Source organism: Triturus cristatus, chromosome 2_2 (assembly GCF_964204655.1).
Source record: "Triturus cristatus chromosome 2_2, aTriCri1.1, whole genome shotgun sequence".
NCBI lineage: Eukaryota > Metazoa > Chordata > Amphibia > Caudata > Salamandridae > Triturus > Triturus cristatus.
The window spans coordinates 905,105,090-905,127,361 of NC_140582.1; positions in this window are offsets into that span (position 1 = coordinate 905,105,090).

The window sequence follows — 22,272 nt, forward strand, 5'->3', positions numbered from 1 at the left end:
ACCTTATACTAGTACTGCCAATGTATCTATTTCAACACGTACTAGGTCTACTCAAGTCATTAATGGTACTTCTAAATCTCCATCGGAACATACTTCACTGTCACTTAATACTCCCATATCTGTTTCTGACCGTGATCCGGAACACGATGAGGGGGATGGCCGATTTACTGACATTATAAACACTGCTCTTAAGGGACTTCTCACCCCACTGCTTGTCAGGTTTGATGCAATTGACGCAAGGCTCAAGGAAATAGAAAGGGCCGTAACAGCCCCCGTTAACTTATTATAAAGCAGAGGCAATTCACATGTTGTATGTGAAGCGTGTAAGGCTGATTTACATTTCCCTTCCCTTCCCATTCCCTTAGGTGCTACAAACTCTCTTCCCAGGAAGGATATTCCTCAACCTAGAACTCGAGAATCAATTTTAGGAAAGTCTGAATTTATACCCAACACTCTACCCAATACCCTGCCTATATCTTCTGCCCTCCCAAACACAACCCCTGTGCCTGCTCAATGCCAAACACAAACCTTAACTAACAATTCTATTGCAATATCTAATTCAAATCACATAGATGCGGGCCAAACTTTTAAGGACCCAGGAGCTCACACTCATCCAAATATGGCTCTAGCAAATAGGAGAAATATAATTAATCTTCCACCAGAAGTTTCACCCTATGTTGTTATCTTAACAGGCGTCCCAGAACTTACTAATCCTGAGTCTGAATCCTATGCTTCTTTAAAAAATAAAGTCACTAATTGGCTTAATAAGCATAGGCCTTTCCCCCCAAACATTAGGTCACAGGTTCTAATGGTTAGGAGGGTTCCTTGGTTGGGAAGTACCATGAAGAATATTAAGGGTGACTGTATTTTGGTCAATTTTAGTAATTGCCTAACAGCTCCCTATATTCTTAACTGGATCGGCAGCAACGGTACCTCCCTTATAAACCCTTTACCTCTCTCTTCCTTTTATCCTCCAATTCACACTCCCTTCCAGGTTGAGACGGATGGCAATTGGTCTAAAGTTGGGGGTAATCGGTTTAGAGGTAGGCTGAGGCATACCCATATTGACGAGCCTTTACGTCCCGATTATTCAACCTTTAACAGGTATGCCTGTCTTGAATATGTAGATTGACTCCCTCAGGAGGCTTCCATTTCTGTTTTGCCATCTGTAGTGCTTTCACTTTCTAAACTCCAGCCTACTTCCCCAGCCCCCCCCTTTGTTCCTACCACTATTTCTATTCTGCCGAATCTGTGTGATCCACCTGTCTGTAAAATTCCCACTGTCACTTCTAACTGTATAACTAGACAGAAAGTCCTTTCATGGAATATAGCTGGGTTATCCAGCAAACTTGATTGTCCAATATGGGGTTCTTTTATAGATCGACATCAAATATGTTGTTTTCAAGAAACTTGGGCAAGACAAGATTACCATCGAATAGGCTTTGCTACTTACTCAATTCCGGCTGTTTGGGGTGGTCGTGGCCGTCCCTCAGGCGGTTTAACTATCTGGATTGCTACTCACCTGGGATGTACTGTTACGAATCTTAAAACTGGCTCTGAGGATATTCTATGTTTGTTATTGGACTGGGGCCTAGATACTAAGCTGGCGGTGATTAACGTTTATGCCAGACCCGTGAATTTTTGTGCGGAATCCCGGGTGATCGATGCCCTGTCAAATTTCTTAATTGGAATACCTGAACATATAATGCTCCTTATAGCTGGTGATTTCAATTCTCATTTTGAACCACTTGAGGGTTTGGTGGACCAAATAAATCTAGAAGAGGATGAAATCTGGAACATTCCCCAGGTTGTAGGCCCAATGGCTAGGGCCTGGGCCCCCCTGGCTATCCAGATCACTTCCCTGACAATGGTTCATTCAATTAGGGCCTGTAATGGACGAACCATTTCAGATAATCCCTCAAGGCCCACTTTCAATAAACCAGGCAGGGAGGCCAGACTCGATTATATCTTTGTTCAAGCCAAGGAATGGAATAGAGTCCTCGACTTTCAAGTCATCCCAAGGGGGGAGAGCGACCATAACCCTCTTATACTGGATGTTTCCCTATCGGGTTTGAGCCCTTTAGATCTAGCGTCACCAGTTAATATGGAGCCATCAGGCGCGGCCATCCTTACAAATAACAAACGGAGAATTAAATGGAACAAACTGGTTCGCAATCACAAAGAATTATCCAGAGTTTATGCTGTAGTGGCCTCTGCTCTAAATAATGTAGTAGAGACTCTAGAGCAGTATCCCTTCTCAAATTACTATGAAAAACTGGCTAGTGCTAATCAGGAATTATTTTCCATATTGTCTGGTTTATTTAATCCAATTGTTCTCTGTAAAAAGAGATTGGTAAACCGGCCTAATTGGTACAACAAGACCTGTAGACTGGCCAAGAGGGATCTGCTCGATGCCATAAAGAAGAAAGTCTCAAAGTCTGATATCCAATACAAGAGACAGACTTACATATCCCTGATACAACATGCTAAATTGGAGTGGGCTTCAGAAAATTGGGAAAATTTAACATCAGCTTTAAAATCTAGAGATTCTCTGAGATTTTGGTTGATTGTATCTACTGGCACAACCGAACCTCCTGCAATGGTTAAAAACAACATTGCCCCAGAAGTCTGGGAAACTCATTTTAGCACTCTTTATAGGGGGCTAACATCTGCCTCGGCGGCCCCATTATATGCTGTACCTAGTCAGGCTCAAGTAAATTTCACGTTAAGTGAGATTCAGCTTGCAATTTCTCAGCTTCCTGTAGGCAAAGCACCAGGGCTGGACGGAGTACCAGGAGATTTGTATAAACATGAACCCAGAGTATGGGCACCTTATCTTACACTATTATTCAACGCTATCCTTGATGGTTTGCCTGTCCCTTTTACATGGCTTGGTGCCGAAGTTGTGCCTATTTTTAAAAAAGGGTCCCCCCTGCTCCCGGGAAACTACAGGCCTATTAGTTTAATAGATGTTGCCCAGAAGCTTTTCTCGAGGTTGATCTTGGATCGTATCATGGAATGGATTGAGACCTCTGAGATTCTGAGCAACTATCAGGCTGGCTTCCGTAAGAGCGTTTCTACAACTGACCAGATCTTCAGACTGTGTATGCTCTTCTGGAAAACAGTAAAGATAGAAGGGGGCTCCCTCTACACAGTCTTTGTAGATTTGCGTGCGGCTTTTGACCTAGTTCCCCGCACAAAACTATGGACTGTGTTACAAGATCTAGGCCTCCCAGGCCCACTTCTGCACATACTAGCTCGCCTCCACACTAACAACTATGCAAGGGTAAGATGTGGTAGAGATGGTAGCCTTTCAGCCAGCTTCCCTGTCGATAGAGGGGTTAGGCAGGGTTGTATCCTGGCACCCACGTTGTTTTGTCTTTATGTAAATGGCCTTATCTCCCACCTAAATGACGTACCTAATAGAGATGCTCCACGGCTCGCGGGCTCTGGCATTTCTGCCATCATGTTCGCCGACGACACGTTGCTCCTAGCTAAGACCCCTATGGGGCTCCAACGTGTCTTGGATGGCTTCGTCTCTTTTTGTACTGACCGGGGGTTAGAAATCAATACAGCTAAGACCAAATTTATGATCTTTAATCCCCCTAGGTCCCTTCGCCCTAATCCCACCATAAATGGAATTACCCTGGAGAGAGTCCATACTTTCGAGTACTTGGGACTAACTCTGAATGAAAAAATGACTTGGTCCCATCATCAGATAAAATCAAATTTAAAGTTAATTCAAAGAGCAGGTGGAATTCTGAAACTATGTAATCAATCTATGACTCATCCTATTGGTCCGCCGCTGGAAATTTATAAAATGCAGGCACGTGGGGCTTTAATATATGGCGGAGAACTATGGGGCATTGATTGCGCCGCTGAAATTTCAGTCACGGAAAACAAGTTCCTACGGAACTTGGCTGCACTTCCATCTAGTACTCCGTTATTTCCCTTAAGGCTCGATATGGGACTGAGACCAATAAGGGAGGAACTAGGTGTGAAGCCTCTAACTTTTTGGAGGCGCCTTTGGACAACCCCTGAACTCTTGAGTTATCGTTCCGAACTTATGGAACTCTACCTTCATCCAGCTCTAGGCAATATTCCATGGCTTAAGTACGTCAAGTGTGAACTTTTTAGGTTGGGCCTTCCGACCCATTGGTCAAAACCTTTAGAGTCCTGTGCAACTATATCCCGCAAAGAACTCGTTGCACTTTATCATAACTCTAATCTTTCGGCATCTCTTGCAAGCGATACTCTGGGATCAATGACCACTACTTTTTTAACTATGAAGGACCACTATAAATTGGAAACTGTGCTAAATGACATAAATCCCATCGCCCTGAGAAAATTATTTTTACAATGGCGAGACAATGCGCTTTCAATTAGAGCCCTCACTAGTAAATGGCACACGCCTACTTCTAAAAATTGCCCTGCCTGCTCCTGCGAGCTGGAGGACGATATTCATTTAATGTTTTTTTGTCCCTCCTACATTAAATCTAGGAAGAAGTGGATCGTTCCAATTTGCAGGAACTGGGGCTTTAGGCACCACTTAGATGCCTATAGACTGCTTAAAAGTGATCTATCTCCTACTACCGTATTTGCTATCTGCAAATATCTAGCAGCAGCATGGTATATTAGAAGAACTCATTTGCTGAAATTAAATTGTAAAATTGTTACCATGTAGTTTGGATTATGTTGAAGTATTCCTGTCTATTGCATCTGTATCCACTCTAGATTACAGCTGTGCTTTATTATTTTAAAATTGCTTTCTTAAGATAATTTGTTTTTTCAAAATTGTATTTGTATGACTTCTTTTATGACTCTTTTGAGTCAAAATAAAGATTTAAGAAGAAGATATTTTATCTGAAGACTAGCATCTGTTACCACGCATGCCAAAACTATGCGTGGCTAAACAACGCAGTCAATACCACAACTGTGTGGTTACAACGAGTTACATTACAATGATTTGCTTTAGGGAAGCAATGGACTTTGGAATAGTTGGTATATCAGTAGGGAAGATGCTGGACTTAAAATCCAACACCAGTCCTACACCGCATTTCCTAAAGCAAGTCCTTGTAAGGATTTGCGTTGTAATGGAACTGGTTGTAACGTCGCATTCAAAGTACTGACTGTGTTGTAAAGGCACTGCAATGTAAGGCCTGCGCTGTAATAGGTGTCTCCCCCTCTGATTCTTTAACTTTAATGCTTCTATCACAGAATCCTTCTAATGTGATATTTTATTGACCAGTATAGAGATCTGTATAACACAGAATAGCGCAGTGTGTGTTTTTAGCTTACAAGCTCTATTGACCTAACAACTGGCGCTCACATTGCTGCATCTAGGATCATAATGTCAATAGCTTAACACACTTCTTTTACATTTGTTTGCTGGTCATTCAGTTCTCTTATCAGTCATAAATAATTAGTATGTTAGACTTTATTTCAACCAACATGATCAATATATTATGAGTTTATTATAGATTATTGTTTTTTGCCATGTTGAATATCTATGGATCCCAAAGTATGTGCATTTTGATTCTAAAGTTTATATGTAATTTTTAAAGTGTGACATATGTCCACAAGCATATTGGTGCTATGATGGACAATAAGAGCCTACCAGAATGGCTAGCAAAAGGGAATAGCCATAAGCACCCTAAAAAAGAAAGAGGATTATTGAGCTGCCAAAAAGCAAGCAGCAATTAATTCCAAAACTGTAGGGACATGAGTGAGGAGCCGCAAACTTTAAGTTACACTTATCTGACTTGAAGTACTGCTGTGCCCCCTCGTGTCCATTGGGAAATAACCAGCTGCTCTCCTTAGGACCACAAGGAAATAATATGTATTGCACCTATTTCTGAGAAAAGTAAAAAGGGTAGGTATCTCTCACTCCTCTCTCTAATGAGCTATGCTGATAGTGAATCTCTGATCTGCAGTGGGCATCAATGGTGAAACCTCACCCTGCCTCCTAGAAACATCTAACACGCACAATTGTTGGTATTTTATTATGCATAACTCACCAACAAAATGCATGTATCAGAATTGTGTTATTTATAGAAATCTCAGCAACCACAACTAATGGTAGATCAAACTTTGAAAATGTCATACACCTATGTCATTATACTCATATAATTCATTAGTCTAATACCTACCTAATTTGCACAAGCATTCTACAGATTATATAACTATCTAATTATTCCTTGTTATACCATGTCATGTCAGTATCCACACCTAAGTTATGCTGCCATGGGACTTGCATTCCAAGATTAATCTCTCAGCAAGTAATCCCTCTCTCATAAAAGAATGCTGTTATACCTTTGTCTCTAATGATTCCCGATGCAGAGCTCTTATGTTGCTATTTCTGAACATTGATAATGTTCTTTCAGCAGAAGTGTATTGAAGGCAAGCACATGTCATTATTTTAGCTTCCTTCCAAGACAGATTCATGCAACACAGGAGGACATTGCTACTCTAATCAGAACTCATACCACTTCAGCTCTCAGACCAAGCCATAGGCAGGTGGACCCACAGTGGCCATCCAGTCTTTATTTTTCACCTGCCCCTTGTTTTTTGTTTCCTATTCTAGTACAGAAAAGTATTTCAGGACTATGAAAATATAATTAAAATAAAATAATTGGTGTGTTCATTTAATTTTTCGGTATTGATGATGAACGGGTCATGAGTTGGCTAAGTGGGTGGGGCAGGGCCCTTGTAGAGGAAAGCTGGCTGATATGTTCCTGCATGCTTTAGAAAAACAGAAAGTACTAGCTGGGCCAGAAAATCCAGTGTGAGGGGTGGAGGTTAAGGTGGTCTTCACATATTCAAATGAGACTGAGTTGCTTCCAAGCGATGATGTCAAAAGCCTATCCTTACTTGCCCCAGACTGGCATGAATTTGCTAAGTCATTCTCTATTGGTAGTTGTGGAGCTCATAGCTTACATTCCATAACAGAACCTCCTACACCTGGCGAGTGTGACACATAAGCATTTTACATAAGCAGAGAGGCTGATGTATGAGATCTGCAGCACATCTTAGAGGTGCCTGAGGCTCAGCTTACCGTGTAGTTCTTATATGACCTATACAGGATCTACGCTTTTGGATAACATAAACTTTGGGATTGGTGGCAGACTGATTCCGTGCATATGTTAGCCTCTCTGTATCAGCTAGCTCACAGTGCCACTATAATCTCATCTTACCAAGGAGAGAATAGATTCTGGCAACCTCAGAACATGAGAACCCTTTTAACTCAGGACCGTGGAAACAATATACTACTTTCCGCTCAGTCACTCGTGCTTACTTAGTTTGTCTCAGAGAGATACACATAATATACAAGATGGGCGTTGTCAATAAACATTTATTGAACAGTTGTTATTCTGGTGTAGAATAGATGTGCTGCAACAACCATTAGATAGTATAGGATATAAATGATTAACAGTACTATGAAAGTAAAAGGATAGTATAGTTCACCCATTGTACTAAAATCATGAATACATTCAAGAATATAAAACACATGATAAAAAAAGTTACGTACTCCTACGATGCCTCTCTAACTAGATGTACCTAAGTGTACCTAGCATTGGTGTAGGTGTTAAGCCAAGAATCCCTCTAGGATCTAGTCCACCCTATTACCTTAAGTGAGACTGTGGGACCCCGTCCTGGTCTCTAGCTGGACACCCCAGGAGAGATGTTAGACCACTGCGAACTGGAATGTCTGCATGCAGGAACCTCAGCGTCTCTGGTCAGTGTGTCGGCCAGTAAGTCTTGGTCTCCTCTAGCTATCGCAGCAAGATATGATGTACATATACTCATAGGTCTCCCCAGGGGTCCTACCCCTGCTGTGTTACTGTGTCCACCTAAGGATGACGTTGGGCCTGAACTTTGCACATAGATTTTATACAGGAGATGGCAGTCCTGCTGTGCTTCCAAGAACCCTCATGCATAATGTATGAGATTTCAAACTAGGGAAAACCCGCATTCTGAATGCTGTGTAATATCTAGGCAAAAGGTCAGTCCCTGTAAACCGTGACAAATGTAATGTAGGGAGAGAATATAGGTAAAGGGGAACAAGTTTACCGAGGCCTATATTATAGCACCTATATGGAATATAACAAACTATAAATAGTCTTGGGGATACAAAGTGTGAAAAAACAGGGCGTTTTGCAGTTGTCCCCCCACTTTTTTTCCCTTTTTAAAATAAAACTATGTCCAAATTTGACTTTGGAATTTAAGGTACTTCCAATGTCTTAAACATCCTTACCTTTACATAAATGTAACTCCTGAGGTCTACCCTAGGTGCACCATGGGTAATGTGCATTGTGATAATAAGCAGCAACATTATAAAGCATGTTTTATATGCCCTGGTAAGGGGACAGCTGCCAATTTTGGTTTTCCTTATTGTAGTACAGTAGCTCAATAGGCTAACATGGGAATGCTTTTATAAACTACCTTTTGACAGAAGTGCGCTAGAATGTTTTTTAAAGTATTGTAATAAATCAAGACATTTGCCAAGGTTGGATTTATTATAACTGTGCCAAGAAAGAAGCTATTAAACTGCTTTCCTCAAGAAAGCAAATTCAGCCCTCTAGCAGCCTCTTCTGATTGGCCAGCCTTTGAGAGGCTGAGCCCAACTTCCTTGATTAGATGTGAAGTGGCCTGGGCTGAGACAAAGGAGACATCTGGTGGGAGGAGATTTGCTGTTGCAGATGCCAGGACAGGAAGTGGGCATGACAGACAAACTGGTCTTGAAAGGGAGAAAGGCAGTAAGGATAGTACCAGACCTACCCCCACTTTCTACACTCCCAGCCAGATGGGAGTCCCTGTAATTAGAATAGGAGAGGGGATGGAAGGGTAGTCTAGAAAAAAGTTAGACACAGCTGTGGGTTGGGTTAGCCACACCTTAACCTCTAGGAGAGAATTGTTCTATTTTGATTTTTGTTGAGAAGTGCTTTCTAGACCAAACATATGGTATACTAATCTTCCTGATCAGACACTGTTTCATGTGGGAGTAAGATTGTGCTTCTCCCCCCTATAGGATCGGGAGCCTATCCCTTCTAGCTAGTCGGATCAACCCCCACAGGAGCAAACCCCAGTATTGAAAGCAAGGCCTACTCATTTTAAGGGCCCTCTCAAATGGTGTAAGCCACTTGTCTATGTGGTCTCCCTCCTAATACTGGGTGACAACGCCCTTGGGCAGCCTTGGGTCAAACTCGCCACTCCTTGACACCTCATACTCTTCTTCGCTGCCACCAATTCCCTTTTCTTCCTTTGCCTACTTCTTTTTATCCAGGGTAACTTTTCTACCTCTAAAGATATGGAGACTAACTGGGCCTCAAGCTCTATTTACCTGAGGGACAGACCTACTCCTCCTGAGTTGCATATTTTCCCCCACGAGCTCAAGCTTGGGCTGTGGTTACTGTGTGAGTGGGCAAGCATTCTGCCTCATCCTCACTGAGGTCTAAAGATCACCCTCCTCCTCCAGGTTGGAGGGGGTCATATGTCCCCTCCCCTTCATCTCTAGAGCTTCCACTGTTTCTACTAGTTACGCATCTGCCCAGGGCTCAGGGGGCTTTATCTGCTCCCCTTTCCTAGTGGTGGTAGACGCTGGTAACTCCCTAGTACTACACAACCCCCTAAGATGTACTACAATGAGTAAGGATAGGCTAGTCAGATTAAGCTCCATGGTATCCCTAGTTCTGGGCAACACAAAAACTTTTCCAAAAATTGAATTAGAACAATTTGAACAATTAAAAAAATTAAGTAATTAAAAAAAAATCCAAATTGAAAGAATTTCAAAAGTCAATTTTTAAAGGTCTTTACTTACATTCTATATGGTGTATGAAAACAAAAAGTACTGGATCCCACCTCTATGTACCAAATGCTAGAAGGTGGCTTGTTAGTAGGTGCAGGTAAGTACCTACAGCTAGTAACACCACCACCATCACAAATATGGCCCAGTAAATTCTCAATAAATTAGACCTTGCTCAACCCTTGATAGATTGGCTCACAAGCAATTAGGTTTAACTTAGGACACAGGTGTGTATAGCTTTTAAAAACACTGATACCTAAATAAAAAAGACAGAACACAAAATAGAAATCCAACATCATTTTAGGAAAATAGGAAATATTTTTATGATTAAAATGATATCAACATGACAAACATCGCATTTAGGAAACCAGAAATATGCATTAAAAAAAATTAAGAGCCTGATTTTGATTTTAAAAGGACTCCCGTCATCGTAACGTGGCAGTGATTACAAGTACCCTCCAGAGCTGAATGATTCCTACCCGCCTTGTTTAGATGTGGGCTGGCTGAACAGCTATCCATGTCAACAAACGGTTTACCGTTGAGAAATCGGCTCACCTCTTTCAATGTGGCAGACTCATCTGCTGGCTAACATCACTCTGTTGCCATAAGAGTGACCTACAGCTAGTAACACCACCACCATCACAAATATGGCCCAGTAAATTCTCAATAAATTAGACCTTGCTCAACCCTTGATAGATTGGCTCACAAGCAATTAGGTTTAACTTAGGACACAGGTGTGTATAGCTTTTAAAAACACTGATACCTAAATAAAAAAGACAGAACACAAAATAGAAATCCAACATCATTTTAGGAAAATAGGAAATATTTTTATGATTAAAATGATATCAACATGACAAACATCGCATTTAGGAAACCAGAAATATGCATTAAAAAAAATTAAGAGCCTGATTTTGATTTTAAAAGGACTCCCGTCATCGTAATGTGGCAGTGATTACAAGTACCCTCCAGAGCTGACTGATTCCTGCCCGCCTTGTTTAGATGTGGGCTGGCTGAACAGCTATCCATGTCAACAAACGGTTTACCGTTGAGAAATCGGCTCACCTCTTTCAATGTGGCAGACTCCTCTGCTGGCTAACATCACTCTGTTGCCATAAGAGTGACAGGATTGCATAGAGCCCGTTCAGATTTTTCTGTTGTGCTGGCATTGTCCTAACAATGGATTCCTGATGGAGTGATGGAGTGGCGATTTCTACTATTGCTGTGGCTTTTAGATGAATGCTAGCATCACAAAACTGATGTGTTTGTGTTAATTGTTGTCACCTGCATACCTCCAAGCATCACCTGGCAGCCCAGAGAACTGGTGGTGGTTCTCCCAGCTCCCCCTTACCACCATAGCCATGGGGGAATAAGGTCTTGTAGATCCTATATCCTGAAGGCTTGACGTTAATCCCTTGTGCAGTGGAGACTGGAAAGTAATACATTGTAATGTGTCACTAAACATACATGCAGTGTTTATTTTTTAATTAGCTGTTGCATATTAATAACACATAGCATAAAAGCCTCCTCACGTAACCAGCTACACAATTATAGAAAAGCACGCCAACACAAAACAACACCAATCAAAATCACTAGATTATCAAACGCCAACAAAAAAACACATGCAGCCTTACACAACATACACTTGACCCACATGCAACTGCTAATCATACAGACACAATCACAGCACCCACTCCAGCTCCCTCTACTTCAAAGAGCCACTACTCTACCGCACCTCCTACCTTACTCCTTTTTTTTCTTACTTTTGTTTGGATAATTCTAAAAAAGTACATGAAAGGATTATATCACTTATTTTTACATATTTTCAATTTTACAACTGCTATTTTTTTAGTGTTAATACAGGTGTGTTTATTTTACCTCATTAAGTTGTAAAATAAACACTTTTTCATTACACATAAGAAAAAAATTGCATGTATGAGCAAAGTTAAAATGTACAAATCCAGGGTAAATGTAAACACACAATTCATTGGGGAAACAAGTAATAGAGACTCTTACCTTTGATCCCAGTGATGACAGAATTGATTTTCTTGGCAGTCAAGTAGCAGCAGCAAAAGAAAGCCTTGGAGAATCGGGTTCAAGATGGAAGCGGAAGTGGAACACAGAAAAGAAGGTAAGTTTCTACCGCCTGTCCCTTCAATTACGCCAACTCAGGTTTAGAGGTTTCCCTGCCACACTTTTCTTGACGGAAAGGCACATCGTAATTTGCCCAGAAATAATATTGGCTGAACTCTCTGCAACAGCTGCTTTTGCCTGAGATGTCAGTAATACAGGAGGAAAATTCTGATGTAGATGATGGCACTCTGACGGTCTTTCATTAATAAACACGCCAGCATCTAAATAGAGAGGGCAAATCCGACTGCAAAATAACGGCGGTGCCAAATCCGCCAAGATGTAAATCAGGCCTTTAATGTGAAAATTTTCTTTCTAGTGCTTTTAAGCATAAAGTGCCAACAGGGGTCATCTGGTTGCGATTGGACTGGACGAAGTCAAAGCTTCAGGCTTACAACGATGGAGCTTGGGTCAGGTACGATGGGGTGGTTGGAGCTGGTCAAAGTTTTTTCTTTGAACATAGTTTTGGTTCTTTTTCTCTCAGTGTTGAGTGAGTCTCCTTGGCAGGCTGGTTTGCCTTTTTCTTCAGCAGCAGCTTGCTCCAGCGAGAGGTCTTCGTGATTCCCGGAGGTCTCTGTTCTCATCGTCGTTGGTGAAGAGCCCTGTTATTCAGCTGGGCCCTTCTTGGTGGAGTGATGCAAGTTACTTTTCTAAGCTCTTTTGTATCTGTTGCTTTCAGGAAGTCCACTCCTTAAAGTTTAAAGCACGACAATGTCCTGTTTTGTGAAGCCCAAAGTGTGCAGCAGGTGCATTCCTTATAGGTGCAGTCCTTCTTGGTGCAGGCTAGGGGTTCAACAGGGCAATCCTTCCTTTTGTTTCCCATAATAATCCATGATTCTGGGCTGGAAAGAAAGGGGGCATCCCCAAGCAATGGGGTGCAGGTTGCCACCCTCTGTGATAACCAATTCCCTTGAAGGACAAGCACTTTTTTTGTTTCAGGAAGCACTGTTCCACAAAAATAAAAATGGAGAAAATCACTCCTGGAGCTTAAGGTCTGGCTAACACATCCCACCAGTGCAGCTAACTGTTAACTACTCTCCCCTTCCAGCCCCTCCTCTAATTCAGTTCACTGACAAAATATCAATGTTAAAATTATAGAAGTAAAAAATATTGATGCAAAAATATTGAATGCAAAAATATCGACTCCCTATACTTAAACAGGTAAGTACAAAAATATTATTTTCAAATATAGATATAAAAACTATAGTTGTACAGAATATAGAATTTTATATGTATATATAAAATAATATATTAAATATTAAATATGTTAAATAATATAATTACTATACAAACAATAAAGTAGATTTAATATAAGTTTTACAAAATATAATAAATAAAATTAATTAAACAAAGTTTATAGCTCCATTCTAAGATGTCAATGTTACACAGGCGATTTAATTACATACAGGAAGAAACCAAACTCTGTTACTGATTACAACATAGTACAGCAATAAAAAGATGACTAAACTACATACTTGTACAATACATCTTTTAGGCACCATTACCTGTGGTACCACTGCACAATCTTAATTAGTGCATTATCTTTTATCACCACTAGCGCGTTGTTGTATTACAGACAATTACATTGGAGAAGCATAAAACAAGTCCAACCCCAGTGGGCATAGTCACAATATTCTTTTGCCCATACTCAGCATGTAAAGGATAAAAAACTCTATACTTCATATATTCTCACAACATAAAACAATCATATGCTTAATATTTGTCATATTCATTTTAGCACAATACCGAAAGGTAATATTCCACTGTACTAATTGATTAAATGACCATTAGATTAAGAGATGTGAGAAAACGGGGGTGGGGGGAGGAAAAAAAAGAGAGAGGAGAAAGGGAGTCCGGCTCAAGTGGGCACAATCACTGATCCATTCTTCTTTTGTATAAAACCATCCTTAAGAACATCACCATTATGTTGATGTTTGTATAAAGTCCTTATCGGCTTTCCCACACTTATGCTTTATTCAATATACTGTACCCTATGTTGTTATTGTTAACTGTTTCTTGATTCTTCTTCATATTACTGATCTTTCAACCTTCTGCACTTTCAATTACTTTTTCTTTCTGTGTATACAACGGAACAGAAAAGCCAAATAACGAAAGAAAAATTACAGTAAAAATACACAAAGGAATACACTAAAAAAAATATATTGCTCTAATATATATATGTGTAAGGTCCTGTATCTACAGCTGTGTCACGGAAAGGAAGCTACGGAGAACCACTGATCAGTTATCTTGAGCAGTCCTCCTTTTGCAAATGTATCACCCACTCTTCAGTAGAATTAAGACCTACAGGTGTTAAGGTTTCAAAGTCAATGATAAATCTGGATTCTATGATCCTTAACTGGCGTTCACTTTCGCCTCCTCTTTCTTGTAGTTTGACTGCATCCAAAACTACGTAAGTTAACATCTTTTCATTTTGGTTATGTATTTCATTTCTTTGAAATGACGTGCTACAGGATACTGCTCATCAAGACGCCTGATTGCTTGTTCAAGTTCTAGTATCCTTTTTCTAGCCCTGTGTATGGTGCTTCGAATATTATATTTGTCACAAGGGCAAATCAGGCAGTAGACACAAATGTCAGTGTTGCAGTTAAGTTGCCCTTGATTACAAATTCTCTCCTACTGTTACTTACTTTACATTTCATACAATTGACACTGATTGCAGATGCTCTACATCGTTTACAATATTTAAGGCCTCCTGTTGCTCCAATATGCGCACTTACACACTGAGTTCCAATAAACTCGAATACAAAAAAGTTCTAATATAAATTAAAACATCAAAATATTTAAAAATCTTCAAACTTAGGAGCCCATTAGGGTGGCGGGTGGTTTGCCCCCACCAGGCCGGCAATAGACACCGCCAGCCCAGCGGGGGCGAACCGCCCGCCATCCACACCAGAAAGACCCCCCGCCATATTAGGATGGCTGGGGGGTCCACGGCGGAACGAAAGACCGTCCACTGCTTTTCCGCCAGTCAACTTGTCGACCGGGCGGAAAACATGTTCAATATGGTGGCAGTGTCTACAAGACACCACTATCCATAGTAGGATGTTGGCGGAGATCAACCTTTCCATGGCGGCGTTGCCGCCATGGAAAGGCATGCGGTCTTTGCTTTTGGGGCCCATTGCGGGCCCCCAGGGTGTTGGGGGGTGGGGGGTGCACATGGGGGTACCCCCCTGCATTTGCATGCATGATTCGTACGTAAAAAAATCTGGATACGATTCGTACGGGAAATATTTCTCCAGGATCGGAATCGGCCCCCAAGCATTTCTCCATCTCGAGCCTGTGCTGTGCTGTACAACAGGGTTGAAATAGTCCCAGGCAGAATAGTCCCAGGAATAGTCTTCTCAGACCCATCCCAGCTCTTCCCTGGTATTCCCAGAACGATAGCAGCATCGGGATTGGCATCTGGTATGCACCAGCCCTGGACTGGCGGAGTCAAGAATCGGGAGAGGAGCAAGGGGCCAGTCGCCCCGTACTGTTTTATATGTTTTTATAATTTGTTTGCCTCTATTTTTGTTATTTTTGTGTTTCCCCCACACTGCCCTACCATGTCGAATTCCAGCCAGCTGCCCCTGGTAGCTCATGTAGGTTTATAGGCCCAGTGGTTTTAATGCAATTAGGTGTGCAGTGCTGTTGGTGCCTGCTGTCATTTTAAATCCAGTCCTGATTTTCAGAATTCTTTTAAAATACAACTGTGTCCAAATTTTACTTTGGAACTAAAAGTACTTCTAAAGTCTACATATAAGTCACTCTTACAGTCTGCCTTAGGTGCACCCAGGGTAGGGTGCAGTGTTAAAATAATTATGACATTCTAAAATAATTTTATATGCCCAGGTGCCAATTTACATTTTCCCCATTATAGATTACTATCTCCATAGGCAAACATGAGAAGGCTTTATTAATTGCTCATAAAGTGTAACTTTTGACTGACACAACCTAGAAAAATAATTCAAAGTATAAAAATAAAAGTTGTAATAAGTCCAGCAACTTGCCAACATTATATTTATTATGAGTCACCAAACTCTTTGACTTGCTGAACCAGGTGTTAGAACGTTATCCTTGTGCCCTGATCACCCCCATTTTTTGACTGATACTGATAGTTACTGACTCTGATTGTGGCCTGAGCTCTGCCAACCAGGCCCGGGGCCAGTGTCCTGTTTAAAATGTATATGGTAATTAGGTGCAATTGCAATTTGTACTGACAACCTTCCTGTAAGTCCCTAGCATATGGTAGGCCATTTAGGTATAGAGACCCAGAAGATTCAATGCACTTAAATGTGCACACTTGTGGTGCCCACTGTCGTTTTAAAAGCCAGCCCTGCCTTGCAGACTGCCTTTAACCCGTTCCGCGCTGCGTGAATTTTCACGCTGCGTAGGCCTTTTATTGAGTGGGCGGAGTTTGGACGGCCCCCAGCCGTCCTCCGCACACGCCCACTGTGACATCGGACAGCCCCACAAGGGGTTAAATAAAGCTATTTCCAAATTCGACTTTTTAATTAAAGGTACTACCAAAGTCTTAAAGTACCTTATTTTTACATATAAGTCCCCCGTAAGATCTGCCCTCGGTGCCCCAAGGGTAGGGTGCCATGTTAAAGTAAGCAGGGACATTACAAAAGAAGTGTTATATGCCATAAAGAGGGAACTTCCAATTTAATTTCTAACATGAGAAGGCATTATTTAACATTAATGAAGTCTATCTTTTGTTAGGAGTGAGGTAAAATACTAGTTCAAATTGTCAAATTAATAGTTGCAATGACTCCAACAACTTGCAAAGGTTAGATTTATTGTAAATGTTTTAAGCTAGAATTTATAGAACTCCTTTCCTGAAGTTACCCAATTCAGCCTTATAGAAGTCTCTTCTCATTGGCCAGCCTTGGCAGGCTGAGCTAAACTTCCTTAATGACTTGTGAAGTGACCTGGGCGGAAACATCTAGTCGGAGGAAATCTGCAGCAGCAGATGTCAGGACAGGAAGGTGGTCAGTAGCCAAAGTGGCCTTCAAGTGGAGAGCGACAGTAGGACAGGAATCAGGCCTATTCCCACTTACTGCACCCCCAGCCTGGTGGGAGCCCCTGTGATTGAAATAGGGGTGCTGAGACAGAATATCAGGATGGAAATGTCGACTTACACAAATATCGAGTGGGAAATATCATGATTCAGAAATATCGACAGCAAGAATATCGTGGTCAAGAACATTGAATTTAAGGTAAGAAATATTGTTTTTAAAAATATATAAGTCATTAATATATGTATTGCAAAAATATAGATGTTTAAATTATAGGATTTTTAATTAGTGTTATGTATTTTATTTGAGATTTTAAATGTATGTGATGTTTATTTTTGTATAAGGATTGTTAATGTTTTTTAATATTTTTACTAGTTATGAATGTTATTTTAATTACATTTTTCATTTTTTAGTTCCGTATTGTATTGTGGGTTTATAGGGGAATAGGGTGGGAAGTTATTTATGTTTAATTAATTAATAAGTAATTTAAATTAATAATAATTAATTAATTGAAAATTAAATATGGAATTTGTGTAATTAATTTTAGATGTGAGTTGTGCGGTTTATAGGAGTAATGGGTGGGAAGAAATTCTTAATTAGTTGATCATTAATATTAAATAATTAATTTATATTTAATTAGGGTACTTTTGTATATTGTTTGGTGTGTGAGTTGTATTGTTATAGGGGTACAGTGTGGGGAGTAAATACATTTTTATGAGTTTTAATTCACAGTTCAATTTTAGTTGTGGGTTGTGGGGATTATAGGGGTAAGTTAAATAATTTGTATGAGTTTTAATTTGTTTTTTAATTAATAATATTTCTTAAATTGGTAATTAATTGTTAGTTGAAGAAGTACATGTTTATTTTTATTTAGATGTGGCTTGTGAATTGTGTTATGTTATAGTGTAGGAAATTTTTATTAAAAATATTTATTTGTTTGGAAATATTTTTTATTTTATTTTATATAATATTTGTAGGTATTTGTTATATGTATTTAACATTATAATATGCTTTTTTGAAAAATGTAATATTAAACATATTTGTATTTGAACTTGTAACATATTTATATAACCTTTAATTTCTTTTGTTTTTTAAATATTTTTATTTTTGTTAACATTTTGTTTGCTCCTAATTTTGAACTGATTGGAGTGAGAATATTAATTGTTACTCCTCTGCAATTCAAAACTTTTCCTACAGTTGCACTCACTGGAGTGGGAATAGTATTTTTTACCCCTTGGCTATCCAACTCTTTTCCTACTTTTACAAATATTGGAGTGGGAATAGTAAATTTTATCCCGCCACTCTCCAACACTTTCCCTACTGTTGCACTCACTGGAATGGGAATAGTAATTTTTACCCCACTGCTATCAAACACTTTCAAATTGTTGCATTCACTGTAATGGAAATAGAAATTTTTACCTGTCCGCTGTCCAACACTTTCCCTACTGTTGCACTCACTGGGGTGGGAATAGTAATTTCTACCCCCCCGCTATCCAACACTTTACCTATTGTTGCGCTCACTGGAGTGGAAATAGTAATTTTTACCCGTCCGTTATCTAACACTTTCCCTACTGTTGCACTCACTGGAGGGGGAATAGTAATTTTTACCCCTCCGCTGTTCAACACTTTCCCTACTGTTGCAGTCATTGCAGTGGGAATAGTAATATTTACCCCTCTGCAATTCACCACTTTCCCTCCTGTTGCACTCACTGGAGTGGGAATAGTTATTTCTACCCCTCCGCTATCCAACACTGACCCTACTGTTGCACTCACTGGAGTGGGAATAATATTTTTTACCCGTCCGCTATCCAACACTTTGCCCACTATTGCACACTGGAGTGGGACATTTAAGGGCTCCATTACGATGTCTGCCCACCACTGCAACGGCTAAAGGGACCGCCCGGCATAGGTGTGGCGGTCCCGCCGTACGCATCCTGCATTCCTAACATTACAGTGGGTGGTGCTATCAGCAGCTCCTACCGCAATATCAGAAATGCATGTTGTGCATTTGCATGCACAACGTGGCAGACACCGCTTGGTGGGGGTCCGCACCGTACATATGGGGGTGGGGGTCTGCACCGTACATACTGGGGTGGGGGTTCGCACCGTACATACGGGGGTGGGGTGGGGGTCTGCACCGTACATACTGGGTGGGGGTCCGCACCGTACATACGGGGGTGGGGGTTCGCACCGTACATACGGGGGTGGGGGTTTGCACCGTACATACACGGGGGCTGGGGGTACGTCGCGGACATACAGGGGGGCCTGGGGGGGTGTTCGGCGTGTACCGGGCCCCCTTTTACTCACGCTTCGCTGCATACTTAGCTTTTCCGGCACTTTTTGTGTGCCGTGAAAATATAGCCGTCCGGAGTGCTGTCGGTACGAATCGTACTTGCTGGTACGTAAAAAGTTGCCTGACTCCGTCCGCATGTCGCGTACGCGCCATCCCGGATCACATTTGTATGTGTTTTTGTGTCGGTCGGTGTTTTGTACGAATCGTACGGAAATGGTGTTTCCATACGAATCGTACTTGCATGTTTGTATGGTGTTTTTACCGGGTACGAGTCGGACGGAGAAAACGCTACGACCGACGGTTCGTACCCGGTTTCTCCAGGATCGGAATCGACCCCTAAGTGTGCATGTCGGTTTGGCCGTCCTAATATGGCCAGCCTAACCAACATGGACACTTAGCAGTGCCTCCTCCTCCCTACTGCAAGCTGTTATCATCAAATTGAATGGCCCTGCCCTGCCCTATATTCCGGCTTGCCAGTAGCCTGTAGGTCAAAATAAAATAATAATACTTTTTTTATTATCATTTTATTTTTCATGTATTTACATCTGCTGGCATTCAACAGTGTGGCAACACTCTTCCATAATGGAGGAGCCACCTCTGTGCCCTTCCATATATAAGGAACTTACAGGTAGGTTGTCAGTACCAAATGTCATTACACCTAATTACCATGTACTTTTTAAACAGAGCACTGATGCTGGGCCTGGTTAGCAGAGCCCAGGACAAAGTCAGTCAGAAATCCAGTATCTAGTAGTCCAAATTGGGGCAACAAGTGGGGGGACATTTGCAAAAAGCCCTGTTTTCTCACACTTATTTACTGTTTGGTGATATTAAGTGCTTTACACACCTGTCTGCTAAGTAAAGCCATACAGTTCTTGATCAAATCTAAGCTACTAAGGGTTGAGCAAGGAATCTTTTATTAGGACTTGGATCCTATTTGTGACTGTGGTATTATTACAAGCAGTGAGTACCAACCCTCACCTACTAATTAGGCCTGGGCAAAGCTTGCAGAGTTCTGCTACACTGAATTCTGTGGAGCGGCCCAAAAACTCAGCATGATGCTGCTTAGTTCCGCCGGCAGGCAGAGCTATTTAACAAGGCCATTCATGCCATGATTTTGATGTTCGGTAGTGCCACATGCATTCACACACTGGAAAATGTGTGAGAATGGAACCACATGGTTCGCATGGCTGCGGCCATTTTGTTTTCTGTTCTGTGGATAGTGCTGGGCATGTTTTTCAATCCACACTTAATCATTTCAATCCTCGCCCTATCTGACATATCCACCCCTTATTTTTCTTAATTATATCAGTGTGTGTTTTTTATTTTTATGTATTATACATTTTGATGTGTGTAACAGAACTCTGGGTCCAGCGCACTCTGTAGCAGTTGACAGGCTGCTGGACCAATATCCTGGACAGGGAACAAGACCTTCTCGACCTGCTGGGCATCGAGGTTGCGGGGTTCAGTGAGTAATTATTTATTTGTGTTATTGTTTCTATGCTAATATTTTTTATTACAAATAGCATTCTGCTCACACTCAGAGGTAAGTTAATTTTATGAGATACAGCCAGGTGCTCAGTGTTACGTAACCATACTCATTGACACTTCGTTGAGCTGATTATTTAAAAATTCATGCAGCAGACTCCTCTGTCCTGTCACTTAGATAGTGGTAGTAGTAGAATCAGTGAGTTAGTATTCTCTGTGTTTTCCTTTGTATAGCTCCTACAGTCCCAAGCAATCTCCCAGTGATGTGTAGTATGCACCTCTGCAATGAACAATAGGGAGATCACGTTGGCCCATCAAAAGGGGTTGGGATTGAGAATAGGAAGAGAAGCAAAGATAATTTGTTGCAATGCATTAATAGTTTCAAATGTAGTTTAAGGTCAGAGAATTTGGAATAGGGCTTAGATTTAGGAAATTAGAAATAGGTCAACTCAATACTAGTAGTAGTATAGGCTATCTGATATAGAAAAGTACAATGTTACTGTGTTTGCCTGACAAAATATTTTTGGGGATATTATTAACTGTACCACTAATCTTTCTTATTTTTTTATTTTTTTTTATTTATTTGAGTTTTATATAGCACTGGGTAGACCCGGAGGTTTCAGAGTGCTTTACATGAGGTTCCACAAAATTACAAAGCTACATCAGTTAGAAGTTACATCAGTTACTAGGAAAATGTTTCAAGAGCATTGAAGACAAAATAAATGGAGTTTAGAAGGGTAGAGGGGTAGGAGGTAGATAGGATGGAGAGACGAAGGAGAGTATGCCAAAAGTCCGGCTGGGTAGGTGACGGCCGAGGGGGAAGTCAACAGCCCATCTCCTCTATAGCTGTCAGGTAGCTCCACCGGGCATCAGCCAAACAGGTAGGTCTCAACGAGAAAACAATTAAAGAGTAAAGAGGAGGGATAAATGGAGCATAAAGGGGGTGGAGTAAAGAGGTAGGAGGGAGAATACAATGGAGAGATGCAGTAAGGTCTGCCCAATATACAGCTGGGTAGGTGATGGCCGAGGGAGTAGTCCACCGCCCATCTCCTCTTTACCTATCAAATAGCTCCACCGGGCATCGGCCAAAAAGCTAGGTCTCCACGGTCAGAGGTAGGTTCACAGATTCAGTATCCTGATGGGTAGGCCGAAAGGGGGATGTGTTTGTGGTCTGGTTGATGTCCACTGTCGTGGTCGAGGTAGGGTCCACTGTGGCAGCCATCTTGAGGTCAGGCAAGGGATTCTGACCTTGGCGTTAAAATCAGCCGGTTCCCATTTTAGTCTTTTGCTCAGGGGGGGTGTTTGTTGTGCAATGCAGATGCGAGGAGCTCTCTGGCCCAAGTGCTTGCTGGGGCACCCAGACCAGGTATCTATGACTAATGACGCTTCCTCCAGGGTTCTTTGCAGTGCACATTCGGGCTTCACTGTCGTGAGAAAGTGGCAGCTTTACATTTCAGATGTCCCCGGAGGCGGCCATCTTAGGGTCAGGCATTGGTTATGGACCTGTATTTCCCTCGCGTCTGGTCTCCACGGTGCTTCCTCAG